We start from the raw sequence: 27,221 nt of genomic DNA on the forward strand, positions 1-27,221 counted from the left end.
AGGAATCTAGTTGTCAGCTTTGCAGACTCTGTGATGTATCTTCTGTCAGTTTGCCAAGGAACGAGCCGTCAGGCTCTGTCTCCGTCTCAGCCTCTCTCTTCCTGCCTCCCAGCTTCAGGCTTTGCCCCACCCTGACTCTGTGACCCACCTGAGCAGCAAGGGCGTCACCTGCTCACTTGTTAGAAATACAGAATCGCTGAATCAGAATCTGAACTTTAGCAAGATCTCTTGTGTGCATGTTAAAGTTTGACAAGCACTAACCTAAGGAGCTCTAGCCCAGCACTGAACAATGTGGTGATCAGATTTTCATGAGCCTCAGAATCACTGACAGAATCATTTATATAAACATGAAATTTCCTGGTGTACACCCCAGAGATTTGACTCAGGGAGTCTGGGAAAGTTCTTGGAATCTCCCTTTCCTTGGGCATGGGCTGTTGGTCTGGTTCTGAGCTCAGGCTTAATCCTGCCAGTTGGACTTCTAAATAGTCTAGTGTCTTTATCACAGTTTCATGAACTGGTGTCCCGTGTCTTGGTCTTTGCTTTAAAAACTATGTCCAATGGTATCTTCAGAATTTCTATGCAGGAAGATCTTAGTACAGCAATCTGATTTGAAGAAGGAGGCTTTAAACTATTTTTGCGTGACACTTTGTAAGAATGAAGAAGCATCAGTTGCCTCTATCAAGAAACCAGAGATGCAATTAATTATTGGGAGACACCAATACTATTTATTCCTGTGAGTCTCCCCACTGGGCCCAGAGACCTTCTCCTGAACTCCAGACTTGTAGTTAGAGCCCTTTAATCACAAGCGTCAGAACCAGCCTCTGCCTAACTCAATGTGGGGATTTATTAGAAAGATATCAGATGGCTCACAGGACCACAAGGCGCCTGTAGAACAAAGTTCATAAATAGGTAGGAAGCAGGGCAGATTTGGGGGTCTGGGTAGCAAGCAAGAGCTTCTCAATAGTTTTATTTCAAAGCAACCCCTGGAATGAATGAGTTCCAACTATTTCCAATGTTTTTTCTACTTTTCTGAAGATTCAAACCCCAGGACAGAAACATTTGGCCTGACTTGGTAAGGGGAGGGCTGGCCACCTTGAGTAATAGTCCTAACAGACTTTATCCAAAAGGAGGGGCAACTCTCCAGTGGAAATGGGGATGCTAGAATAGAGGCCTGGCAGGCAGGAGAGAAACTGATGTCCTCCTACCTGACAGCATGCTACTGTGGCTCCTTGGATTTCACTAGAAGTAAATTCCATGAGACCAGAAATTTTTCTGTTTTGGTCTCCATTGTATCCTGTCTGCATAGAGCAGTGTCTGGCACAAGTAGGTTCTGCATAAGTATTTGTTGAATGAGTGAATGAGTCAATGACCAGACCGGCTAGGTGACAAGATGGTTAACATCCAGCCTCTGGAGTCAGGCTGCCTGGGTGCAAAGCCCAGCCCTCTTACCCACTGGTTGTGTTAACCTTGGGTAGATACTTAATTTCTTTGTTTTTAGGTGCTTAAGTTTCCTCATCATGAAAGTGGCATTGATAGTAACAAGTCCCACTTCATAGGGTTGTAATCAGACATGTGCTTAGAATAGTGCCTATTATGTTGGCCGTTTCATCTATCTATTGCTATGTAACAAACTCTCCCCAAACTTAGTGACTTAAATCGACATTTTATTTATGTGCTCGTGATTCCATAATTTGGGCAGGGCTTGGAGGGGGACCATTTGTCTCTCTTCCCTGTGATGTCTGCTGGTGCTGAAACATCCGTGATATCATCTTGGCTCCTGTGTCCAGCATCTCAGTAAAGATACCTCAAGGTGATGGGGAGCCAGCTGGAAGAGCTTGCCTGGGATCATGTATCTGGGACCTTGGTTCTTGCTGTCAGCTGGGTCCTTTTCTCTGTGTATACTTAGGCCTGCTAGCTCTCCACGTGTCCTTTCATGTGGTCTCTCCACAGAGTCTCTGAGCTGCCTGTTTAAGAAAGCTGGGTACCCTGCTTCCCAGAGTGAAAGAGTGAAAGTGTCTAGGTCCTTCAAGAGTAAAGTCTTAAGGCTTAGGTTGTATTCTATTAGTTTCTCCACCTCAGCACCATTGACATTTGGGGCCAGAGAATTCTTTGTCGTGGAGGACTCTACTGTGCATTGCTGGATGTTTAACACCTCCCTGGCCTCTACCCACTCAATGCACCTCCACTTCCCTTAACTTATGACAAACAAAATTGCCTCCAAGCACTGTCATGATGTCCCCTGGGGAACAAAATCTTCCCTGGTTGAGAACTATTTGGTGAAAGCAAGTCACAGGACCAGCGTTTGCTCAAGGGATGAGTCTGAGGAGGGCATGAATACCAGGAGACTGGATCCACTGAGAGCCTCCAGTATAACAAACTCTTATCACTATTACTATCTCTGAACATTGCTTGCTGCAGGAATCCCTGTTCTTGAATTCTGCCCACATGCTGGGCCATCTCTCCTTCTCGCTAATGGGCTGCTCATTCTAACTGCTTGTCTGAACGTCCCCTCTCGTCCTTGGCAGTGCTCTGCATTCTCCACGTCTTGTCACTGCTCTTGGCTTCTCTCCTGCACCATCCTAGTGGCCAGTTGTTTGAATTCTCCTCTCTCTTTCCCATCCTCTGTGGTTAACTGAGTTATCTCCAGTGCTCACACAGTAGCCCATGACCAGGCTCTGGGATAAGTAGGGCTGATCCCATGGTCTCTGAATATATATGCACATGTGTCCAACCCAGACTCATTAACAGTTGCTACACTGTCTCCCTGAAAGCACTTACTTGCCTGATCCACCAACTAACTCTTATTTTTGGGGGGCAAGATTCATCTTAGGGGCTATCTCCTCTAGGAAACCTTCTTGGAAATCCCAGTCTCTAGTCTGGTTTAGCAGTGACTTAAGGAGAAAGCTCATGTCATATTCATCTTTATGTTCCCAGCATAGTGTCTATTGCATGGAACAAATTTCTTAGATCAATAAATGAATAATTTAAAAGCCAAATGAAAGCATTGAAAATTTGAGGAGAAACTGAGAAAGTGTGGGAGTGAATCATGTTATTATTGAGGGGAATAATCTTCTGGGCAGGAAAAGCAGCAAGATCATGGTCGGGAAGGCTGAAGTGGCCATGGTGTTTGAGGAAGAGCAGAGGCCAATGGGCGGGGCCCAAGTAAGGGAGGAAGACAGTGGCGGGAGATAAGGTCAGACAGGAAACAGAACAAGATCATTTGGCTTTGCAGGTCAAGCTTAGGACTCTGGATCTGATTCCTAAGGAGATGAGAAGCAGAAGAGTGACTAACACTGACCTATTTTTTTTTGAAGGTTATTCTGGCTCCTGTGTTGAGAGGGGTCAGGGCCAGGGAGGAAGCAATGAGACGAGTTAGGAAGCTGTTGCAATCATCTGGCAAGAGATGATGATGGCCTTTCCTGGTGGCTGGATGTGGATATGAGGGAAGGAGAGGTGTCAGGGATGACTGCATGGTTTGGGATCTGAGCAAGGAGAATGGAAGGCTACTTTCTAAGAGGGGGAGAGTGTCTAGGGATGGAAATTAAGCCTAATTTTGATTTATGAAGTATGAGATGCTCACTCTACATTCAACTGGTTGCTGAGTAGACAGCTGGATATACAAGGGTGGAGTCCAGAGGAGATGTATAAACCAAACACATAAATGTGGAAGTTCTTAGCTCTATTACTTAAGCTAAGCTAAGTTTCTGTGATTTAAAAAAGAAAGACAAAATACAAAGGCTCAATACTAGAAGGTTATTTCCCATAAGGTCACCAGTCTAGGAGAGTTTCAGATCATTGACAAACTGTGATAAGACCTGTTTCTTTGGAGAGTTGGGGACAAAAATATCATTGAAGTGGTTCAACAAAGCATGAGGGAAGGAGGAATTGAATTGGAGACAGTGTGTAGACAATTCATTCAAGGGGTTTCGTTATAAAGGGGAGCCAAGAAATGGGCAGTATCTTGAGGGAGACATAGCTTTGAGGTTGTTGTTGTTGTTGTTACTGTTTTTAAATTTTTTAACGCTTGTTTAATAGGAAAAATTACAGCGTGTTTTTATGCTGATGGGCATGGTTCAGTAGAGAGGGAAAAGATTGACGATGTAGGAACGAGGGAGGAAAGTTTCAAGAGCCCAGTCCTGGAGTAGGCAGAGGAGATGCCAACCAGAATAAGGGCTTGGCTTTAGATAGGATCATGAACCCCGGTGCATCCATAAAAACAGCAGCTAGCCCGAGTGTACAGGCACAGATGCAGGTCGGGGGGATCCACCTTCGCTATAACGCATGGCAGTGTGTGATGACTAGTACTGACAAGTGCCCTACAAGTTCAGAAGAAGCAGAGATCATTTTTGTTTATGGCAATCAAGGAGGAAGTGTCACAAATAGAACTTGACGGAGGTTAGGTTTTCATTAGGTAGAAGCGAGGGAAGGACATGCCAGGCTGAGGAACCGCAACCAGCACCAAGGTTCTCTTTTTTTGTTACCTATTATCTCCTGGACTCTGCAGGCTCTGTGGTCAGCTTGGCTTTCCTTTGCCTCCAGGAAAGATGTTTGTGATTTTAAAAAAGTAGAATCACAGAATGGAATGATAACTTTGACTTTCCCAACTTTGACATGGCCAACTTGTCTTTAGAGTTCCAGAATGGACAGCAAATCTCTGTTGGTCTTCAATAATTTATTTATTAATTACATGTAGTTTAAAGTATAACACATATACACAGAAAAGTACACAAATCATAAGTCTTTTCATTAAATAAACATCCCTTCATAAGCAGCTTACAATGAAGAAACAGAACTTGGCCAGCATCCCAGGGGACCTCTTCATGCCACTTTGTAATCAGACTCTTCCCCCACCACCCTCCAGCAAAATTATGATTATCCTGACTTCTAAAATCATAGATCAGTTTTGCCTAATTTTGAACTTGGTACAAATGGGATCCTACATTTTGTTCTTATTTTCTATCTGGTTTCTTTCACTCAGGATGTTTGTAAGATTCATCAGTATTGCTGGATGTAACTGGAGGTTGTTCGTTCTCTTTGCTATGTGGTATTTTGCTGTATGTCTATTCTAGAAAATCCCACTATTTATTAAATCATTCTACTGTTGATGTATGTTTGGATAATGTCCAAGTTTTGGAAATTAGGAATAGTGCTACTATGAACATTTTTGCACATGCCTTTTGGAAATTTCCTTTAAGCAAAAACCTCTACATACTTTTAAAGGTTTGGCAAAGTCTGCCTAGAGCTTTCATGTGTTTGTGCCCGGCTGTGCTTCCAGCACTAGCTGGCATGTACAGGTGAGCTTATGGGGTCAAAATGGCCACTTCCCAGTACTTTGGGGTGTGCTGCAGAGCTTCATACCAGATTACAAAAGGCAGGTAACCAAGCCTCTGGAGATGAAAATTAAGTATTGCACATAGGTAGTTTAGCAAAGGTCAAACAAAGATCACCATCTCCTTCCTGAATGGCTCTAATCCCAAACTATTGACACAGCTAATTCTCATTCCTTTTGAGCAACTCCAATGGCAAAGTTGGTGTCTTCACTGTTCCTGGCCATGGCTGTTTTGTTTATCACTGTATCTACGATGTACAGCACAATAGACACAATATTTGTTTGCTGATAAACAGACTGTTTCAGTTGCTGATGGTGTACAGAGTCACAACCTTGTCCCTTCTCATAGGACACGTTTTCTGTCCTATGGTAACCACTAATCACATGAAACTATGGAGCATTTGAAATGTGGCTAGTGTGGCTGAGGAACTGAATATTTTTAACATTGATCTTCACTGATTTAAATTAAAAAATGATACTCAAGTCTGTTATGGAAACTTCTAAGTATGTTTGGACCAACTTGGCCAGTGAATCTCCTTTTTTTTCAACTGTAAATTTTATGAAATCTAAATTCATATCAAATATTTCTGATAGACATTTCACAATCAACTTGAGATGCACTTAGTGTAAAATATACAAAAAGACTCTATAAAAAAAGAATGTGAAGTATCTCATTATAGTTTCTATATTGATTACAGATTGAAATAGCAATATTTTGAATATGCTGGGGTAAATAAAGTAGATTATTTTTTTTAGCCAGCGGAGATTTTTTAAAATTCTTATTTTCCTATTGAAGTGTAGCTGATTCATGATGTTAGTTTCAGGTGTACAGCAAAGTTGATTATTAAATGTCATTTCATGTGTTTCTTTTTTGTTGTGACCACTGGCAAATTTTAAACTGTGTGTGTGGCTCATATTCTATTTCCGCTAGACAGTGCTGTTCTAGGGATTCCCAAATATAACGTTTCATGGTAATTCCTGATAACTGTCTACCTCAGGAAGCTGCGTATGGATGTCTATATAAATAGAGGGTATGTTTCTGTATATTTGGCTGATGGATGGTCAGGAAAGGGAGGCATGCTTCTTAGGGGAGAATGAATGTGAATTGTGGCATCAAACCTGTCTGAGTTTGTATGCAAGCTCTGCTCCTTGACAGGTAGTGCATAAACTTTCAAATTTCCTCTAATGTAAATTAGGAAGATGAATACATTGAGGATACTGTCAGCACTCCACCCAGATTCCCTGGGTCATATTTATTGTTTCTGCGCATGTACGCACCCATTCCTTATCTCCAGTGGAGACACAGATCATACCCCTGAATTCCCCTGGGACCTCCAGCCCAAGTCAACTTCACCCAGAAATCGTACCGTTGCTTCCCCTCTTCCACTTCCCTCATCTAAGGGTCAGCTTTCAAGAACCCACCCCAGGGTAGTTCTTGGGGGGATTAAATGAGCAGTGCCTGACACAGTGGAATTTTTCAACCCTACCCCATGATGACACCAGCCAGTACAGTCCAACGATTTGACTATCACATCAGGATGGTGGTGAGTTTGTATTGAGACACCCATAGTTTCTCTCTCTCAGATCTTCACCTACCTATACACATTTTTTTTTCATCAACTCAGTATAACAAACATGTAAAAACTCATAGATTCATGGGAACTTAGAGAACATCAAATCTATTTGTAAAAACAAATGTTACATCTGTTTCTGTGATTTCTCCCTGAGAACATTGTTAGTCAGGTGCTGTGGGTAATTCAACCACTCCTAGGGTATAAATTGTACTGCTCTGGGGCAAGGTGGAGGATTCACTCTTCAGAATCAAAAAAGGAGAGTCCTTCACTCATAAAAGAACTTGCTGACTCAACACACACACAAACTAGATTCATTCATATAAATCCACATATGAATGTTGTGATGATAGCATTTTATATCCTAAAGACAATCTGCTTATATTTTTACATACTTCTAGGTCATTCTCTTGACAAGTTTTTAATAATACTAATAGTTTTCATTTATTGAAGTTTATTATATGGCAGACATTATTTTAAAGGATTGACAGACACTATCTCATTGAATCTGCTCAAAAACTCAGTTCAGATATTAACTCCTCAGAGAAGCCTTCCCTGGACGCTCTGAATTAGCCACCTTCAGCTACTCTATGGTAGCCTTTACCACGACTTGGAATTTTTGTTTATTTGCTTTAAGTGTTTTTTGTGCCTCTCTCCACCCACCCCTTGCCTATCCCAATTAGAATGTGTGTTACAGACAGTGAGCACTTTTTTGTCTTGCATACCATTGTCTCACAGTTCCTAGAACAGTGCCTGGCCTATGGTTGACAATCAGTAAATATTTATTGAATGAAAGAATGAATGAAAATGAGATCGCTCATATGTGGAATCTAAAAAAAAAAAAAGCATAAATACAAAACAGAAATAGACTCACAGACATAGAATACAAACTTGTGGTTGCCAGGGGGGCAGTGGGTGGGAAGAGATAGACTGGGATTTCAAAATTATAGAATACATAAACAAGATTATACTGTATAGCACAGGGAAATATATACAAGATCTTATGGTAGCTCACAGAAAAAAATGTGACAATGAATATATATGTTCATGTATAACTGAAAAATTGTGCTCTACACTGGAATTTGACACAACATTGTAAAATGATTATAAATCAATAAAAAGTGTTATTAAAAAAAAAAAAGAAAGAAAGGAAAACTTAATATAGACGAGAACTCTGAAGCCCAGAGAGGCTAAAAGTTTAAGATCCCAGAGTTGGGGAATGGCCATGCTCTTATTTGAGCCCCTGTCTCTTACCCATTATGCACTGCTGTCCTTTATATGATATGGGCTACAGAAACATGGCATATCTTACCCGTAAGGAAAGCACTCTCTGCTAAGAGAGGAGTAACATTTCACTTCCAATCAACAAACATGTGCTCACCGTTACTGGGAACCATATTGAGCACTAGGGACACAGAAGTAAACAACATGAATACAGCCCAGTCCAGCATGGGCCTTTTGTCTAAACTCAGGTAGGAAATACCGACATTACATGTAGGAACAAGTGAAAGGAATGTACAGAGACAGAAAAGAACAGTGAGGCAAGCTGACTGAGTCAAGGGAATCAGGGGAGCCTTCTCTGTGGGAGGGAATGTAGCCTGTTCAAGAAAGCGAGAAGAGTAACAGCATGAAGGTCGTGGAGAGGTGAGGGTGAGAATGGCAGGAGGTAAACAGAGACCGGCCTTGAAAATGGCATCTATAAATGATGCTCACACAAGGCGGAATGCGATCTGTCCTCACAGTGCTGCGGGAGCTCAGAGAACTGTAAATCAGATCCCCCCTCCAGGGAAGCTTTCGTGAAGTCATTGTAATGACACTACTTATACTAAAAGAATGTTTGTTTTAAAAGACTATAGATACACTGAGACAGGAGAAGAGCATCCAAACAGCTGCTTATTCCTCTCTTAATTTTACTTTTCGAGTGAGTAACACATTCCTATGGTTTTACATACATAATACATAAAACTGTAAAATATCCCACTTCTAACCTGTCCAATTCCCAAACCTCACACCACCATAGGTAATCTCTTTTATTTTTTATATTTTTTTAACATATAAGCTTCCAAAATTATTTTACACAAACACAAGCAGCTGTAAATATAAAATTTTATAATTTATAAAATATAAAAACCCCCTCTCTTCTACTGCACTATGTGGCATACTGTATACAGGCATGCCTCGTTTTATTTCCTTTTGCTTTATTGCATTTCTCAGACACTGTGGGGTTTTTTTTTAATTGGGGGTTTGTGGCAACCCTGCATCGATCAAGTCTATCGGTACCATTTCTCCGCCAGCATTTGCTCTCTTTGTGTCTCTGTGTCCCATTTTGGCAATTCTTGCACTATTTTAAACTTTTTTATTATTATTATATTTGTTATGGTGACCCGTGATCAGTGATCTTTCATTTACTGTTGTAATTGTTATGCTTTTTTGAAGCAATGAAGTATTTTTAAATTAAAGTATGTACCTTGTTTTTTAAGATATGATGCTACTGCACACTTAATAGACTGCAGTGTAGCATAAACAAAACTTGTCTATACATTGGGAAACCAAAAGATTGTGTGACTCACTTTATTGCAATACTCACTTTATTGTGGTGATCTGGAACCGAACCAGAAATACGTGTGCCATTTTATCCTTTACTTAACAACATACCTTGGAACTCTTCCCACATCTGCACATAGAGAACTTCCTCATTTATTTACAGCTACACAGTGTTCATATGAATGTACCATAATTTATTTAACTAGCCTCTTTTTATTGATGACCTTTGGGGTGTTTCCAATCTTTAGCTATTGTAACTGTGCAAATGTATTTATTATTTTAAAAGCTATTGCTGAATTGCCCTAAGTAGGGGTTATATGAAAATGTTTCCCATAGAGTTAGCTTTAACTACAAAACTAACTGTAAGTCAGAGAAGCAAATACAATGATTCTTTTTGAATGATGCCACTACATTTGTTCCTGGTCAGTAAAATGCTGGATACAACTAAAAATTTTAAATGGAAAGTTGTGTCACGTGGGAGAAGTTGTTGTCACACATTCAGAAGTGTTGGCCTCTGTCTTTAGCTACGTGTTATTGAGAATAAGTCCACAGGCCCTGGGTGATGTATGTAATAGTCCTCATACTCACATTCTGTCTCCTCAAAGGGATTCATTCTATTTATGTGATCTCTTTCATCTTAGAAACTCCAAACCCCTTATAAATACTTCTTGTGAATATTAACAATATCATGACATGGAGAAAACCATCACTTTGTAGAGACAATTCCTTGGGAAGACTTCAAAGGGGCCCCATCAATTTCATCTATCCTGATCACACACATAAAAGCTCCAGCTGGCAAGTGGTACCGTTGGGAAATGACTTCTTATGCTAAGTTTGCAAGCGATAAGCCGACAAATTGCATTTAATGATCTGAAGTTAATTTCTATCTCTGTAAGAAGCAGCCGTTTGTTTGCCTGGCCCCAGGTTCTGCAGCCATTCCTGAGGCAGTGCCATTATCCTCCCTCTGGGGCGAGAAGACAGTCAGCCGATGAGGAGACACACACATTCCCCGGAATAGCACTAGAAGAGAGAACAAGCAGAGCAGAGGGGAAAGAAGAGAGGGATCCAGAACCAGGGTTGTTAAGAGACAACAGAATTTACTAGTCTAATGTCAGTTAAAAACAAAGTGAAAATCTAGAAGACAAATGGAGAAAAGAGGAGAGGGTGGAGGGTTAAACTGGGAGTTCGGGATTAGCAGATACTAACTACTACATATAAAATAGGTAAACAAGTTCCTACTGTATATCACAGGGAATTATATTCAATACCTTGTAATAGCCTATAATGAAAAAAATATGAAAAGGAATATACATATATATAACTAGATCACTATGCTGTACACCAGAAATTAATGCAATATTATAAACTGACTCTACCTCAATATAAAAAATTTGTTAAAAACTAAGTGACAATCAAGCTTAAAAGGACATAGAACAAGAACAGGACAGAATTTAGAAAAATATGGGGCACCTGCCAAACAAGATTAGGGTTTTGGTGGAACTGACTGCATTTAAAAGAGAAAGACTCACAGCTGACATTTAAAATATAGGCATTATCCAAATAAGAGATTTGGTAAGATCCATATCCAGCCACCTGCATCACAAATTTTAGAGTTTCTGTGACTAGGTTTAAGTAATGTTGACCTAAAGGTCAAACGTGCCTCATAAACTGAGTTCATGTTCATTGCCGGTATTCAAATGTCCACAGCTGAGTTTGCAAGTCCATGGTGAATAGATTTAGTGACTGCTTGCTAGGAAGCATCTACCGCTGTTTCTTTTTTCTTTTACTTTGTTTAAGGATGACTCATCAAAAAAGGAGATTATTGGTGCCAGTGTAAAAGGTAATGAATTTACAGTCACAAACTTTGACATGTAAGAAACATCACGTTTTACCTCTTACTTGTTGCTGTTGTTGTTTAAAAACAAAAGTGTTTATTTTTTTTTCTTAATTGATTTCTTTAAAATTCATCCTAATCCACTGGGTGGTGGAAAATTGAATCTGTCATAATTGGGGTTTCATTCTCCCGCTGATCACACAGGACTCAAGGATGCATATGCAATACCCAGAAAATAGGGTGTGGCAGTCAGTGTGGTTCTGGCTAACCCAAGAGACATTCCCCAGACTCCTTCTGCTTTGGCCACTTTTTTTGCTGCTAGGGCTGGACAAGTGGTCAAGTGCTAGTACTGGCCAGTGCTGGGGGCAAAAGACACTGCTTTGCCTTTCCTGAAAAAATGGCTGCAGCATCCTAGGACTCCCGTTTCCTCTCCCTCTCCTGAGTTAATCTGGATGTGATATCTGGAACTGTAGCAGCCATCTTGCAACCATGAAGAATAGGCCAAGAGAATTGCAGATTTGGTGGCCCCAACATCATTGAGCCACTGAACCAATTCCAGGATCCACTTTCTTCCAGAGCTTCTTGTCATGAGAGAAAAAACAAATACTCTCTTCGTTTAAGCCACTGTATTGTGGATTTTTCATTATTTGCAGCTTAAAGCATTTCTAACCAATTCAAAGAGGAAACTACTCTCCAGGGCATCCTGGCTGCTGCTGATATATTTATTGTCCAAAGGTTCCTTGAAATTCAGTTTCAGACTACTCCTGGGCCCTTCACTGAGCATAGGAAATGGCCAGGGCTGGGACCCTGGTGCCTAGGGTTCAAAAACCATGCAGCCATCCTTCCTGAGGCCAAGCCTGGGAGCCAGGAGCAGGGGCTACTTTAAAAACCTGTAGACAACTCTCCCTGCCCTGGGTGGAAAAGTTCACCCTTTTCTCCTCTCACCTCTTTCAAAGGCACTTTGCTTTCTCTTTCTTCCATTCAGGACATGTTATAATCTCTTCTGTGAGTTGAGGTGTTTGCAAATAAATGGGGTCCCTTTTCTCGTGAAGCTTCTGCTTTCCTTTCAGCTACCAACGCTGAGACAAGGGAGCAAACTCTGAGCTATCTGCTTCAAACGTAGAACAGAAAACCAAGGAGAGAACAACACGTCAGTATTTTAATAAATTTCCTTGCCCACTTTCCAGTCTAGGGAAGTAGCCATCACAGCAAGAGACAGTGTGAGAATAATGACAGCTGATTAACTAGAATGACTTTTGAGCCCTGTGCTGACTTGCATGGATGAAATCATCTGGCTTGTTTCTCATCTGTACAGCAGGTTTTCCAGCGCACGGATAACATAGGGACTCTGCTTCTTCATAAACAAGAGAGCTGGGGTGGTTTGGATGCATGGTATGCAGACGTGAAGGGGGAGAAGAAAAGGAGGTTGGGGACGCCTAGCTATTCATCCTGGACTTGGCCACTTCTAACGCTGCCATTTTGACCTTCACTGTTTCTGTTCCAGAAGTCAGAGCTTTCATTTGAAAGTGTTTGACTTTTATTTCTGTTTTGATTTTTTTAGTGGGAAGTTTTATTTATGGTTTTAAATTTGATTTCTCGAAAAGGTAATCATTTACATAATTAATTGCAGAATCGATTGTAAAAGCAAATGACTGGAAACAACGTAAATATCAACAGAAGTCTGATTGAAACAAATTATCATACAAACATAGCCTGGCATCCTAGATGGCTGTAAAACTGAATGAGGACGTGCTCTGTTCGCTTCCACTGTTGTCTTTGATCTACTTGTTTTCCACACCCTTCATAGGTTAAGTTTTTATGAATCTTTTTGGAGTTTCTTTATACACAAGTAAATAAAAATGTACATTCTTATTTTTCTTTTTTCTATGGAAAGTAAGCTACTTCACATACTGTTCTGCTCCTTGTTTATTTTGCTTACTAATGTATCTTGGATCTCTTTCCAAAAGGAAGTCTTTCATTTGTCCAAAGACGTCTTTCCCATCATGCTGTGGTGTCTTAGAGTTTTCTTCATATAGGTCTTGCACATTTCTTATTAGGTTTATTCCTAGATATCATATCTTTTGGAGGTTGTATTCTCTTCCATTTTTCCATTGGTTGCTGTCTGTTTATATATATATATATATATATATATATATATAAAATTTTGCTCATTAACTTTTTACCCTTTTCTTTTCTTTGATTTTTAAACATTTCCACAACTCTGATTAAATTAACTAAATTCTCTTTTGGCTCAGATTTCCTTTTACAAGGCAAAGCTCTGTGTACTGAGGTTTTTGGTGTCACGATTGCTGTAAGTCATAAGGTGCTCAGGACTCCTCACAATGAGATAATCCTCTGACCTTCAGAGCATACTTATAATTCAGAGACTTGGTATAAAGGTACTGCCAGACTATAGCTCAATCAAAAGTACAAAATAATTTTATAAAGACTGTTTTACCCATATGCGATAACACAGCAAATGAAGTATCTGGACAGATGTTTGATTTGTTAGTTGAACTACAATCTCTTTGGTGGTTATCATCCACTGTGCCCTACATTTTGGGGAACACAAAAGGGAAGTTTCCCTGTATTTAATTTTGGGTGCCAGCTCAGCACCTCTGAGCCCAGTGAGTTCCTTCTGCACAATCATCTGAGCTGCCTGCCAGCATAAGATCTTACAACTTTAATGCCATATAATGACAGTAAATGTCTTCTAGTCCTGTATTAATTGTAGGCAGTCATAATTGTCCAGAAGGGACCAATATTATCAGACCTATTACGTACTCCTTAATGCAATGGAACTCTAAGTAGGTGGCTTTTAAATGAAACAGTCCTATATAGCCATTTTCCTAAAAACTTGGACCCAAAAGGTTATTCAATCAAAACTCAAATACCTTGACCAAGTATCATTCCCTTTCAATAAAAAGCCCTACATTTTCATAATGGTCTACAATAGCTGTCCCCAAATTACAGGAAAAATGTTTTTTCGAAGTTTTCCATTATTCGGGGGAAAATTGCAAAGCTTGTGGCTCTTCCTAGGCCACATTTCTCCCTCAATGTCTATTTTCCAGTTATTTCAGCTTTCATCAGCAGTTTCATCAGAGCCCATTGGGGGAAATCACAGGATCTGGGGAACGGATTAAAGAACTGCAGAGGGCTGGAGCTCACCTATCCCACCTCCTCCTCTCATAGATAAAGAAACCAAGGGATGGAACGGTTGAGTGCTTTCCCAACATCACGCAATGGCTTCCTGAGAGAGCCGGGACTGGGAGCCAGGTTTCCTGCTCCCCCACCGGGCACGCGTTCTACCACGCCGTGATGCTCACTCCTAGACACGAAGGAAAAGCACCCCGGCAATGATTACGGACAAAGATGTGCCAACTAATAACGACGCCTCATGCACACACTCGGTGTTTTCTCTGCGCATCCTTTTCCTTGTGGGCAATATCATCCATGCCCATACTTGTCTCTACTACCTGTGCGATCAGGGACTTAAGTGGTATCGCCATCCCTGACCTCTTCCGTGTGCACCACTGCCTGTCCCGTGGTTCTACCTGTGTATTCACAGGCGACTCCAACACTCTTGCCAAAACTGAGCTTATTTTTTATTTCTGCCAAATCTGTTATTTCTGTGCATTTCCTATTTTGTTTTTTGGCTGGATAATCACCCATTCGTCTAAGTCCTCACCATTCCTTTTCCCTTTCACATCCTGTTGATTATCCATTTCTGTTGATGTTACCCAGAAATTTTGCACGTACTATCTCATTTCTTCATCTCTACTTGCATGTGTCTTTGTAACTTTTCACCTGGTCTCTCTGCATTTATCTCTTTGCTTTCCAGGCTATTCTCCACAATACCTTCAAAGTCACTTTTCCAGAGTAAATATTCTCTCACTATGCTCTTACCTGTAACTCTGACTATCCTCCTCATGTCCATTAAATAAATACATATTTTACCCATATAGTATGATTATTTAAGATACGTCATATGATCTGTCCTCTGTTTGCCTAAATTTTACCCCACCAGAGCTTTCCAATGTTAGATTCTAGAAACAGAAAAATCCTTGCAGTTCTTTGAACTCCTTATTTTATGCCTCCATGCCCTTGCATTATTTTATGCTGCTCCTTTTGTCTAAAATACTATCCTCTGCTCACCTTTCCTACTTCTGAGCCTGCTGTCTGACTGTCGTCCTCATAGTCGTCCTTGAAGACCCAGTTCTGCCTGTGATAATAACCCTTCAGTGAAGCTGATAGGCAGAGTTTATTTTTTGATTCTTACACTGCATGTACTTCCATTACTATATATGGCATCATAGTATAATTCCTCATTTAGGTGTCACTGTGGTCTTTATCTCGCCTCAAGTCCTAGCAGTGCCTGAAAGAAGCAGCACGATGAATAAATGGGCATATGTAACAGTGAGCTGCAGAAGCATTTTGCGGTCAGCTGTAACCTGGTATATTTAGAACATCTGACAATAATACTGTCTGGTCAGTGCTGCTTAGACTGGACTCATTGCTCAAGCTATAAAACTGAAATATTTTGAATATTTATAGAATTTTAATAACTATAATTTAGAATGATTATGATTCATATCCACCTTACCCTTTCATTGACACATGAGTTTGTGTCCTCACTATGAAATCATTGGACATAATTATCTCCAGATGACAAATAGTCATTTCAGCATAGCATGCAGATATGGAAAAGACATTTTATCTCTTTTTCAGTAGGGTATTTACCAGAGTGTTTCATGTATTTTTAGTAGCATTTGCATCTTTACCAACCTTTAGTCAAATAAATTATATGACACATTTATTAAGATGCTCTGGACTTCCGTGTTTTAAGAAGACATGTGAATGAAGTGATTATACATGTACACATAGAGCAGATATGCGGGTTAAGTATGGTGTTTACTAAGTTAAATGGGGTCACTTAGCTAATGGCAACACTAGCCTAGGGATTGGTGCTTCATTTCAGGACTTCTCATACACGTCTACCACAGAGATGACTGCTTTGTACCCCTGGGGAACCTAGATGCTTACCTCCTACAAAGGTAAAATATATTTGAATTTGCTAGTTGTACCTCAGTTTTGCATTTTACCCCATTTTATATGGTCTTAAGTAACTTAACTTTTAATGAGACCTTTATAAAACTCTAGAAGTCTGTGCTATGAGTAAGCCAGAGTTTCTAGCACTTCCCTTCTGTTTGTCACATATGCCAGGGATTCTGAGCTGCCGAGTTTGATAAGAAAGGGGGTAGGGGAGAGAGCACTGAGCCCCGTCATAAAAGACTTACATCCAAAGATGGGTGTGCCACTTACTAGCTTTTGATCTTAAGCAAATCATCTGTCTTTTCAGAGTTTCATTTTCCTCACCTTAATAAGAATAATAACATCTGCCTTAACCTCTTCAGAGGATTATTTTAAAAATTGAATGAAAATTGCTCAGAGATCTGAAAACTCGATCTTGGAAAATGAGCAGGAACAAAGGGAGTTCACGCAGCCAGAGTCACATCTAATTATCATCATATTGACCCCTTGTAGCAAAGACACTGTTCCCTCCACCAGGGCCCTTACCTTTGGCCACCATCGCTGCTGGCCCTTAAACCAGCACTGCCAGAATGAATTGTTGCCCAAGTCCTACCTCCAGCTGCAAGGAAGGCTAGAAATGCATGCCTTCAGCTTTTTGGTTTTTGATGGTAGGGGAGATTGGCCTATGAGACACATCCTTGGCGAACGGAATGGAAACTCCCTCAGAGACGAGAGGAGATTAAGATGCCGGGCCTACAACACCTCTTTCTTGACTACTGTCACAGTCTCTTGACTGGTGTCGCTGCCTTCCGCTTTGTTCCGCTCCAACCCACTGACCCTGCTGGCACCAGAGTTCCTTTTTCAAAGGAACATCTGATTTCTGCCACTGCTCTGTTTCCAGCCTTCAATGATCCCCTCCGCTCAGTACCTATATAAATGCAAATGCATTAGAATACACTGCAGACATTTCTAATCAGGTCCTCATCCGCCCCCACCTGCCAGGCTCTTCTGGGCGTCCCATCCTTCACTGAACCCTGCTGCCTGCTCGCAATACTTGTTTTCCCAGCGAGTCATGCTGTTTAATGCCTCTTGGTCTTCCCTTTTATAGAAAGAGGAACTGTAAGGAACTAAAACACAAAAGATTAACATACTAACATCTTCCCTTAAAAGAGGCCAGTGTTGTGGGATCTTCCAGACAGGGAGGGGATGAAGGCAGGGCCCTTCCTAGGTTCAGGCTGAGGCTGCAAAACCGAAGGCAGAGAACCCTGATGGAACACTGCTGTTGATGGAGACACTGCCTGCCTGTGGTCAGTGGAGAGGACCGCTGAGCCTGCCCCTACCACAGCACCAGAGCGACAGAGGACAGGGACCCAAGACAAAGAACAGTAAGTAGTCCAGACACAAATTCACACCTCTACCCCGTCTTTCTGGCTGACATGATCCTGGGATGCTTGTTTTGAACCACAGAGGAGGGGCTTTCCAAAAGTCACTCAAATGAGTACAGTGGAATATTTTGCCTGATTACCAATGTGCTCTCACACCCAGTTGTACTTAATGTAGAAGAGGACTGTATACCTAGGGACCAGGAGTCCATGAGACCCATGACTGTGCACACGCCTGTTGTCCTCGCACTTGTAGAAGTGACATTCCTTTTGTTGACTGACGAGTCAGCTGACTATGCGGATACAGAAAGTTGTGAAAGGAGCCAGAGTAAACTGTTAACATCAGTTCCCTCTGGCCAAGGAGAATGGGGGGTGTGCAGGGGACTTCTCACTTCATGCTCTTCAGTACTTCTTGACTTTTTCACAGAACTGGTGTATTGTTTTTATAATTGGATTTTTAAAAGCCAACTCAAAAGTGAAAGAAATCATGGAGACTCCTTTGTTGTTTTGTTTTTGGCATTTCTTTAAAAAAAAAAGTCCCAGAATGTTTTATAAGGAAAGCACAAAAACCACCTGGGAAATGAAGAATAAAAATTCCTTAAGTGGTTTCAAAAAAAGTTGTAATGTTAAACATTATCCAGAGCTGTTTCCACAGAATATTGCTGAACAACGAATGTTGGACATTGTTAACTAAAACGTATGCATCAACACAGCAAAGGATAAAATAAATACATGAATAAAGATGGTGTTGCTGTCCTTTGTATATGCAAACACTGCTGTTCGGGACCATCGGTGGGCCATTAACCTTCCCATGTTTTTCTTACGTTGGCCCCTTGGACGTCTCCCTGCCGGGACAGCATCCAGGCTTCCTAATAGGTAACCCAGGTTGCCCTGTTACTTTTCCTGTCCTGTGCACACTGGATTTGATACCACACTCTTCTTTTCAAATGTACATCCGCCATATTTTCTCAATGGATTTTCATTACAACTCTTGAGAATAGACAGTTATCACCTCTTTGCTGATGACAAAAGCTCTTGCAGTTTTGACAGAGCTGGGATGAGGCTCCTAGTCTGCTGACTAGGAGTGAGGTTTTCTCTCTTTCCACCAAGCTGCCTCATCTGCACCCCCAAACTGCCATTCATGCACGCCGTCTTCTGTTAAGTGTTGTTCTAACGACACTGTAGACGTCTGACTCATTCTCCTCTAGTGCTGTTTCTCGGTACCCTATTCTTTTCTTCCACAAGATGAAAAATTGAATATAGACATTCAAATGGAATATGTGTGTGTGTGTGTGTGTGGTGTTTTATTTCCCCAGCCAGGGTATAAGCTCTGTGAAGGCAAGGACCATGTACCCCTACCCCAGACCCATCTCGTGCCTGGCATATAGGAGGAACGCAATAAATGTTTGTTGAATGAATGAATGACTGGGTGTCAGCTACAGGATTAGGTAGAACCCTTTCAGTTGCAAATCCCACATTTAAACTGGCTTGAACAGAGAAGAAATCTGTTGACTCAAGTGTCTAGGAAGTTCAGGAATCAGCTGGCTTCAATTGTAGCTCCCTGAGGTTAGGTTAAATTTCTTTTCTTCTTTCTCCACCTTCTCCTCTTCCTCTTCTTTCCCCTCTCCCATCTTCCTATTCTCTCTCTCCTTCCCCTCCTCCTCTGGCTCCTCTGTCTCTGTCACACTCTCCCTCCTCAGCTGGGCGTCCTCCACCTCCTCTGTGCGTGGTGAGAATGGCAGCTGGTAGCTGTAGGATCACTGGCCTAATCTGGCCTCCCAGGAGAAAGAAAGCACGTCTACCTCAGCATCATATCTTAATTACAGGAAAAGAAAACGTTAAGATTGGCCAGACCTGTGCCTTACGTGCAAATGGGGTACAGTGATCGGCAGCCCCGCTAAAACTGTGTGGAAGGGGGCGTGGTTTTCCCAGAGGGAGGGATGCTGGGCAGTTGAAAACAAATGTTGGCTGTGTACTTTCATAGGAAAGTTTACCAAGAAGTAAAGGAGAGGCTGCTTTTACTACCAAGAGACTTCCAGCCTCTCAGAACTGAACTCTCCAGATGGGGCTCAGTCATGACTTTGAACTATTTGACTTCGATCATAATTTTTTAAAAGATGGACTGAATTTTATGCTTCAAATCCCAAGGTGTTAGTAAGTCAAGCACAGTCGTAAGACAAGCTCACCCACAGCCTTCATATCTAATCTGTTCAGCAAAGCGAGGCTGCAAAACAAGTTTTTTTTTGTTGTTGTTCACTTTGGCTTCCAGCCAAATAGGAACTTTAGAAATTCGTTTGTGGATAAATTTTGTTTCGGTGTCTGGGAGGAAACATGCTGCTTGGTGGCGGCCACAGGACGCAGATTCCCCATTCCAGGGAGCAAGACCTTCAGGCGACACGCTCGATTCTCTCCCCACATGGAAAAGCGCGGGAGGCTCATCTTCCATGTGGCTGTTCAGGCACTGAGAGCGCTGAAGCTCCCGTAGCCTGGTCTTATGGGGAGAAGGGGGTTTTCAGTTTTGAGCGTTTGCTGGTTTGTGCAGGCCCCTGTGTTTGAAAGCTGTCTTCTGGGAAAGAATTAATGATCAGAATCTTAAAAAAAACTTTCCTTATCAGTTTCTACCTTTTGGTACTTTGGTTTTATACCCTTTCCACACTGGCACGAGCTGCCTGAGAATGCAACCATTTTATAAATGAATGAGAATCAGTAACAAGTCCCTATTCTGATGTCCAGAAACATAGGATCAGAGACTTAAAAGTGGTTTATAACACAGAAAGCTTTAAACTAGTTCTTATTTATCACAGCTCTTTTATAAACTGGGTCTTAAGGAGAAGGATTAGTGAATGGTTTGGCTTTTTAAAGTTATAAATATATATAATTAATAAGAAAAACACTGAAGGAAATGAAAACAACCACACATCCTGTACTTCCTGACATCCTCTTTTTGATTTTGTGAAGTTTCCTGTCATCACTTTCCAGTATATTTATTTTTAAGGAAGTTCCCTTAGCAAGAAGATTGAGAACAGCACCCCGTCCCTCTTGACACACACACACACCCACAGCTCAGAGAGTTAGAAATTTGTATTGCTGTATTCGTCCACAATTTAAGCATCATGGCCACGACATACATCCTTAGGACTAGCCATGGACGATCGGGGAGCAGTGGTGAGAATCCCCAACACTAAAGAGAGAGCAAGAAGTACCATACCCTAGGTGTCTGCGTTTCTCCCAGTGAAGGAGCTATGAAACAAACACTTCATGGTTATTAGCTATTATTGTTAATAATACCATTTCTTGAACTTTTGCTAGGTATATCACTGTGCTTAGTGCTTTACACACACACACACACACACACACACACACCCCTGCATACTACAAATTTGTCTGTGTCCATGATTCTTAATAACAGAGTTTATACTATGGCTGTATTTTTGGTGGTCACCATCCATTAGTGAATCATGAAATTAATTTAATGGGTAGAGATAAACTCAATCTTATAACATCCTTGTGAAGCGAGTTATATTATCCCCAGTTTACAGATGAGAAACACCAGACCTTAGGAGGTTAAGTAACTCACCCAAGTGCACAGAGTTAGTAAGAAGTAAGCATGCATTTGGAGCCTTTCTGTCTCCAAAACCTTGTCTTAACTACTAAGGCTATGTTACATCAGTTAGCAGTTCTGGCTGTGTCACATTACAAACATGACTATATAGAGAAGAATACCTAGCTCCTAATGTGCTCTAGAAAGGAGAGCTTAAGGCTTGTGCGTCATTAACCAGCTTGCATTGTGTTGAATATAGGCTTGACTAGCAAGTGTGTGTCTGCGTGTGTGTCTGCGTGTTTAATTAGAGTTATGGAAAAAATTTTATAGGACTCAATATCATTAATAGAAATGTCAAAACTCTTGAGTGATTTCTTAAGCAAAGAGTTTTTTACTTTTAAAATTTCACAATCTCATCTTATATTTACATGGTACTTCACAACTTATAAACAGGGCTTTCCTGGATGCAACGTGATCCTCAAGCATTCTATAGTCTCTATACATGCGGGGTTTGGATGGCACAGGCTCTAAGAGTGGTTATAGCTGATAACGCCTAGTTATCAGCAGGAAAGACAGCACATCTTGGCCACAAACCAATAGTATAAAAATGGTGCTTACAGATAATCTGCCATTATCAAATTCCAAGCTCTTAAAGAGGTAGAAAAGCCACCAAATGAATGATCAAACAGATGTATTTAATAGGTCCTAAAATGTTAAACATAAAAATGCAATCAATACATTGACTCTGGAATGCCAACAGCTTTTGAAGAAAACACCTCTACATTTCAGAAATAACTGTGATGGTGTTTGTTAAATATATTTATTTCAGAAAGAGCTCCCCCAATTACTAGGATCACATCAGTTGTCAGCATTTGTACACTGTCTCACTCACTCTTTGCTTTTTTAGGAAAAAAAAATATTACAGATACTCACACAAACTGTATCCCTTCCAGTTTGTGCTGCCGTTTTATTCAAGTTTCAGTAAGACCTTAACTACCCTCAAAACCTTCCTTGTGAGTTGGTCATAATGCCCATCAATTTCTGCTGCAGGTTAAGGCAATGTGGGTGGTCACAACCCACTCATGAAATCAATTTAGTGAGTACAGACAAGCAATTTTTTAAAAAGTGAAACAAAACAGACTAGAAAATGTCAGAATGTATTACAGATAGGAAAAGTAAGCATGTTTTGTGAAACTTTTATTTGTGTTTTCTGTGTGTATTATGTGCTTACAGAGTGTTGATACTTAACGTGGGTTGCAGTCAAAATAAGATTTGAAAGCCACTGAATTAAGGCATTATCTTCAAAAGATATTTCAATGAAAATACAGTTTGGGGGTGGTTGGCTCGGAATGCACAGACATGTTGCTATGTGTAGTGGAGGCTGGAGGAAACTACTGAGAGGTGAGGGGAGTTGACAGCCAAAGCACAAGGAGGAAAAGGGAGCAGAGCTCCCGTGGTCCAGAGTTTGACCTAGTGGTAGTCCTACTCTGATCCCAGCTGTGACTAATGAGATGAAGATATACCTCTGGGTACCACTGGTAGGGAGAAGAGGGAAATGGAGAGGAAGAGAGAGAAGAGGCAAAGAGGGCAAAAAGGGGAGTGTCAGAGTAGGATTGTGCAAGGCAGAACAAAGGTTGCAGTTTATTTTTGAAAAAGACAGAGGGAAAGAAGAGGCAAGAGCAAAAACTAAGATGTACAGGATGAAGCTTGGCAGATCTACGTTAAAAGGATGACTTCAGCTGCAGTAGCATGAGTGTGACTTGAACGGCTTAAACAACAAAGAAGTATATTGATTAATCTACTGGTTCAGTCATGTCATAAGGACCATCCACAGCTTTAACCTCAATTTTGTTCTTCTTGTGGATTTAGGATGACTATATGAGCAACTGGGACTATGTTCTTCTTTATTTCCATCCAAGGAGAAAAAGAAGGCATTCCTGTGGTTCTCTGACCAGCAAGGGATAACTTCCCAGAATCCTCCAACAAACTTCTGTTTCCATCTTACTGGCCAGAACTGAATCACATGCCCATTCCTGAGTGGGTGACTGACAGAGGGTGGTCATTGTCGGACTTCGCTCTGCAGCTGGGAATCAACCTCCTCCAGGCATATTTGAGAGGAAAGAAAAATTGAGGTTCTTTTGAGAAGAAGGGAAAGTTGTTTTGCTGAGTAGGCAATCAACAAAGTTCACTACATACAAGAACCTTTAAAATTTTTGGTAGCATATCGTACTAGTTCTAGTGGGCTTGATATCTAATATTTCTATCCTTTAAAGAGTTTCATCTTTAGAGACCTATTATGTTATTTTCCTTCTCATAGAAAAATGCTTTTAGGAGGCACTAAAATAAAAGCAAAGAAATCAAGTACAGAGAACTTCTATTTTACATATACTTCATTACCCAAAGAAATCTCAATTTTTACCCAAAAATAATATGTTGTATTCACTCCCCAAAAGACAATGCACAATGATTGACTTCTGTTGGAACAAACATCAGGAAAGAGAACCACTAGCCATTGTGAAGAGCTTATTTCTCTCTCTGACTCCCTCCCCCACTCAGAAGTTATACTTCAGCATTATCCTCATGTGTACTTGCCAACTTTCTGCATCATGACACAAAGACATTGCTGGTTAGGATCATTCTAGCCTGAAGAAAGGCAAGCGCAAAGCCAGCCAGGCTTAGATGAAATGCACACTGTTTGCTGAGTGGCGTGGTGTTTTGAGGGATCCCTTCATAAAAGACTAGCATAAAGTCAATAGCCCAGAGTTGCTCAGATCTGGGCTTTGGTTTCATTGCCACCACCCACCACTTCCCCACCCAGGAGAATTACAGCTAAGTAGTGTTTTAGCTACATCCCCAGGGGAGTGTTGAGTAAGAAGTAAAGCATGCCGGGTCACCAATAAGTCATTTCTGGAAAAAAAGGACATTTCAGGAAAATTAAACAAAGTGTAGAAAAGCCTTAGCTTGCAATCTGTTGTTGCAGAGTTTGAATGATGACTTTCCTCCCAGCTTAAACAAACACCAAGCAGGAAGCGCTGAATAGGAAAAAAAAAAAAAAAATTCTGTCCAGAGCCATAGAAAAAGAATAGCTCATGATGACTGTCATCATGACCTCACTGCCCGATTAAACAAAATGAAGGCAACTAGTTCTTTAATTCTTTCCAATTGAACTTCTGATGGTTTTCAGAAGTTCCACAGCAGAGACCTGAAAATCCAAGAAATCCAACCAGCCTGGAATGTGGTTTTTCAAAGTTACTTCAGACCTCAGCTAAATTCCCAAAATAGTTTAACCAGTTTGCCCTCGTGCTCTGGCTACAAGGTGCAGGTAAATTGTTCTCCCTGGAACATCTACTAGTGGTAGGGCTCGGGGGAAAGTCACATGTATATCTTGTTCACAGGGATTTGTAAATACCTTGTGAAGTTTGCAATCCATACCCTTCTTGTGTGCACTTTGTGATTTTCTCTGTGGTGAACTCTGCTGTTATCCCCCTGCCTTACTTTTCCTCTGCTGCACAATTCCAATGTTTAGTTGTCTATTAATTGCCACTGTCGTACCATCCCACAACAATGTCAGCCCAAATTTATTAGCTGAGCTCACTGCTGGCTGGCTCCATAGCAACCAGCTGAAAATATTATAGGACTTCCCCCATGAGCCCATACTGAACAAAAGCACATGACCACTTCTTTCTATTTTAACATTTGTCTACTTCAAGAGGAGCTGGGCAGAATTCAGGAAATATTTTTCAGCTGGGAACAGAAATAATCAACCAGGTCGAATGCTAACCCTTCTTTCTTTTGATGCCCTCCTGATTGTCATCTCGCTCTAATGAATGACCCATTCACCTTGAATCAGTCAATTATGTTATCTGAATTTCTATTCTGTGCTTCCTAAAATTGACATTGCTAGGATGAATGAATTCTTATAATAGGTGGGGATCCAGCAAGCCCGTTGATATATTTGACTAAATAATTTCTCTTGTAAGATGTTTTTAAAATAATATTTTAAAATTTCAAAAGCTCCTTGGGGCATTAACTAGCATTATGAAAAAAGCCCAAGACACTGATTTTTGTTCTCTTGTGAGACTCCTTCCAGCTTTAAAATGCTATGAATTTATGAATAGATGCTACTGTATTCCCAGTAGGAGATTCTGGATTATTATTTTTTATGAAGGTTGAAGAAATTAGATATTGACGAGGCGATGTGAATCGATGCATAAAGCACCAGAATAGCATGATTCTGCCATTGTTTAATAATGCACAAAATAGGTACTAAACAACTATTTCTTGAATCTTGTCAACGTTACATTTTTCAGTTGCCTGTTTGGTAATTATACAAACTATATGTAGTGCTATTTTCAAAATGATGGCTCATTTTATGGAAATACATTTTATGGCTTGTATAACTGCAACATGTTTAGAAGGGAATTTATTTCCTTTGTGCTTTGGTAGGATGAGATCTGTCTTTCCTACCATCCTACACGGGGTCTCCTTGTTTGCTTACGTACATGGATGACTTTAGAGAGGATTATGAAAGCACTCTTTTTCCTTCCATTAGATAGAAGTCAGGTATTAGAAGAGTGAAAGCCATAAAATTCCTCTTCAGGAATATGCCAAACCAGGCAAACAAACAGAAAAGCATTTGCCTCACTTGACCCTAACCATGCTAGTTCGGTTCAACGTCTTCTCTGCTGAGATCCGTCCCCTTGCATAGTCAGAGCTAGACCAGGTGACGCACTTTGTTCCATAGGAGATAAAAGGGCACCCTTACCCCTTTTGGTGTTAAAGGCATCACCCCGTATCCTTTAGCAACCCTGCCAATTTACCACGACAATTCTCTAACCACCTTTTGGAGCTTGCCGCCTGGTTCATATTTCAGACTCCTTACTTCAGTAACCAACTGAGTCATTCCAGGTGCATTCAGCCTGGGGTCTCCCTGGACCCCATCATCATCATCATTATCACCATCATCATCGTATCTCACACATTGATTACTATGTGCCAGCTAAGCCGTATGCTTTACATGCATTATCTCATTTAAATCTTAAGACAACCCTATGAGGCAAGTACTGTTATTCTGTGCTCAGGTTATTAAGAAAGCATAGCAAATAAGTGATAGAGGCAGGACTTGAACCCAAGCAGTGTCTTAACTGCTATTCTCTGCCTCCTCCCAACTCTTGCCCAAAGGGAGAACTGAGTACAAGCCCCTTGGGTAAGAGCCAGACTTCCTAACCATATGGTGTCAGTGCCAATCTGAGGGAGGATGTAGGTCCAGCTGCACTGAATGATTCTGCTTTCCAATCGTCTTCCCTTAATTCTTAGTGACAAGAGGCCTTACTAATTTCCTTTGTATTTGAAATCAGCCTTTTACTTTTTATACATACAATATGCTACAGAGAGCCCAGATTGCATTTATTATGGGCTATTGTGCCCTTTGTCTCTGTTCACAAGGGCTCTGGCTTGGCCTTAGCTTGTAGGTGAAGTCATCTTAGAAAAAGTCAAGAGCCACAGAAACAGGGTTTAAAAAACGACAAACATTGCAGGCATTTGTTTTACACTCCCACAGTCTTTATTTTCCAATTTCTGTTAGTTGAAAACAAGAATAGTAAGACTTCTTAGAAAACAGTGGCTCTTTAGATATATCCACAACTACCTATAAACAAAAGCCAAATATACTCACCCCACACAAACCAGACAATATTAAGACGTCTTGGGAAGTGCCTTTTATCTGTAGGTATGCTGCAGAAACATAATCCCAGAAATGAAGGGAAGACATATATGGCAATTACTTGCTTACTCTTTTTTATGGCATATAAACCAAAACAATAAAAAGACTAAAGTGGGGGTTCCGTAAGAACTTCGTGGTGACTTTTAACGGTGGCACTTTCAGTTGTCATCTCAGTCGGTCTGATCAGAGATATTACAGAGGAAGAGAAGGTCCCTCTGAGGACCTGTCTTGCCTCCTGGAGACAATCAAGGCAAGAGAATAGTTCCA

At 40.9% G+C, this 27,221-nt stretch overlaps 2 long non-coding RNA genes across 2 annotated transcripts in view; one reads left to right on the plus strand and one right to left on the minus strand.

Annotated features, from left to right (window-relative positions):
* Nucleotides 1-1,564: 1,564 nt before the first annotated feature.
* On the minus strand, nucleotides 1,565-26,197 carry LOC116656774. Its single transcript, XR_004311713.1, has 3 exons — nucleotides 25,908-26,197; nucleotides 17,465-17,471; nucleotides 1,565-1,575 (listed from the first exon to the last, which is right to left on the minus strand). It is a non-coding gene; the product is annotated as an uncharacterized LOC116656774 (long non-coding RNA).
* Nucleotides 17,483-27,221, plus strand: part of LOC106730715 — a 57,161-nt gene continuing 47,422 nt past the window's right edge. The window contains exon 1 of the long non-coding RNA XR_001367177.2: nucleotides 17,483-17,694. This is a non-coding gene — a long non-coding RNA (uncharacterized LOC106730715). The remainder of the gene's footprint in view (nucleotides 17,695-27,221) is intronic.

This window comes from Camelus ferus, chromosome 2 (genome assembly GCF_009834535.1).
Source record: "Camelus ferus isolate YT-003-E chromosome 2, BCGSAC_Cfer_1.0, whole genome shotgun sequence".
Taxonomy (NCBI): domain Eukaryota; kingdom Metazoa; phylum Chordata; class Mammalia; order Artiodactyla; family Camelidae; genus Camelus; species Camelus ferus.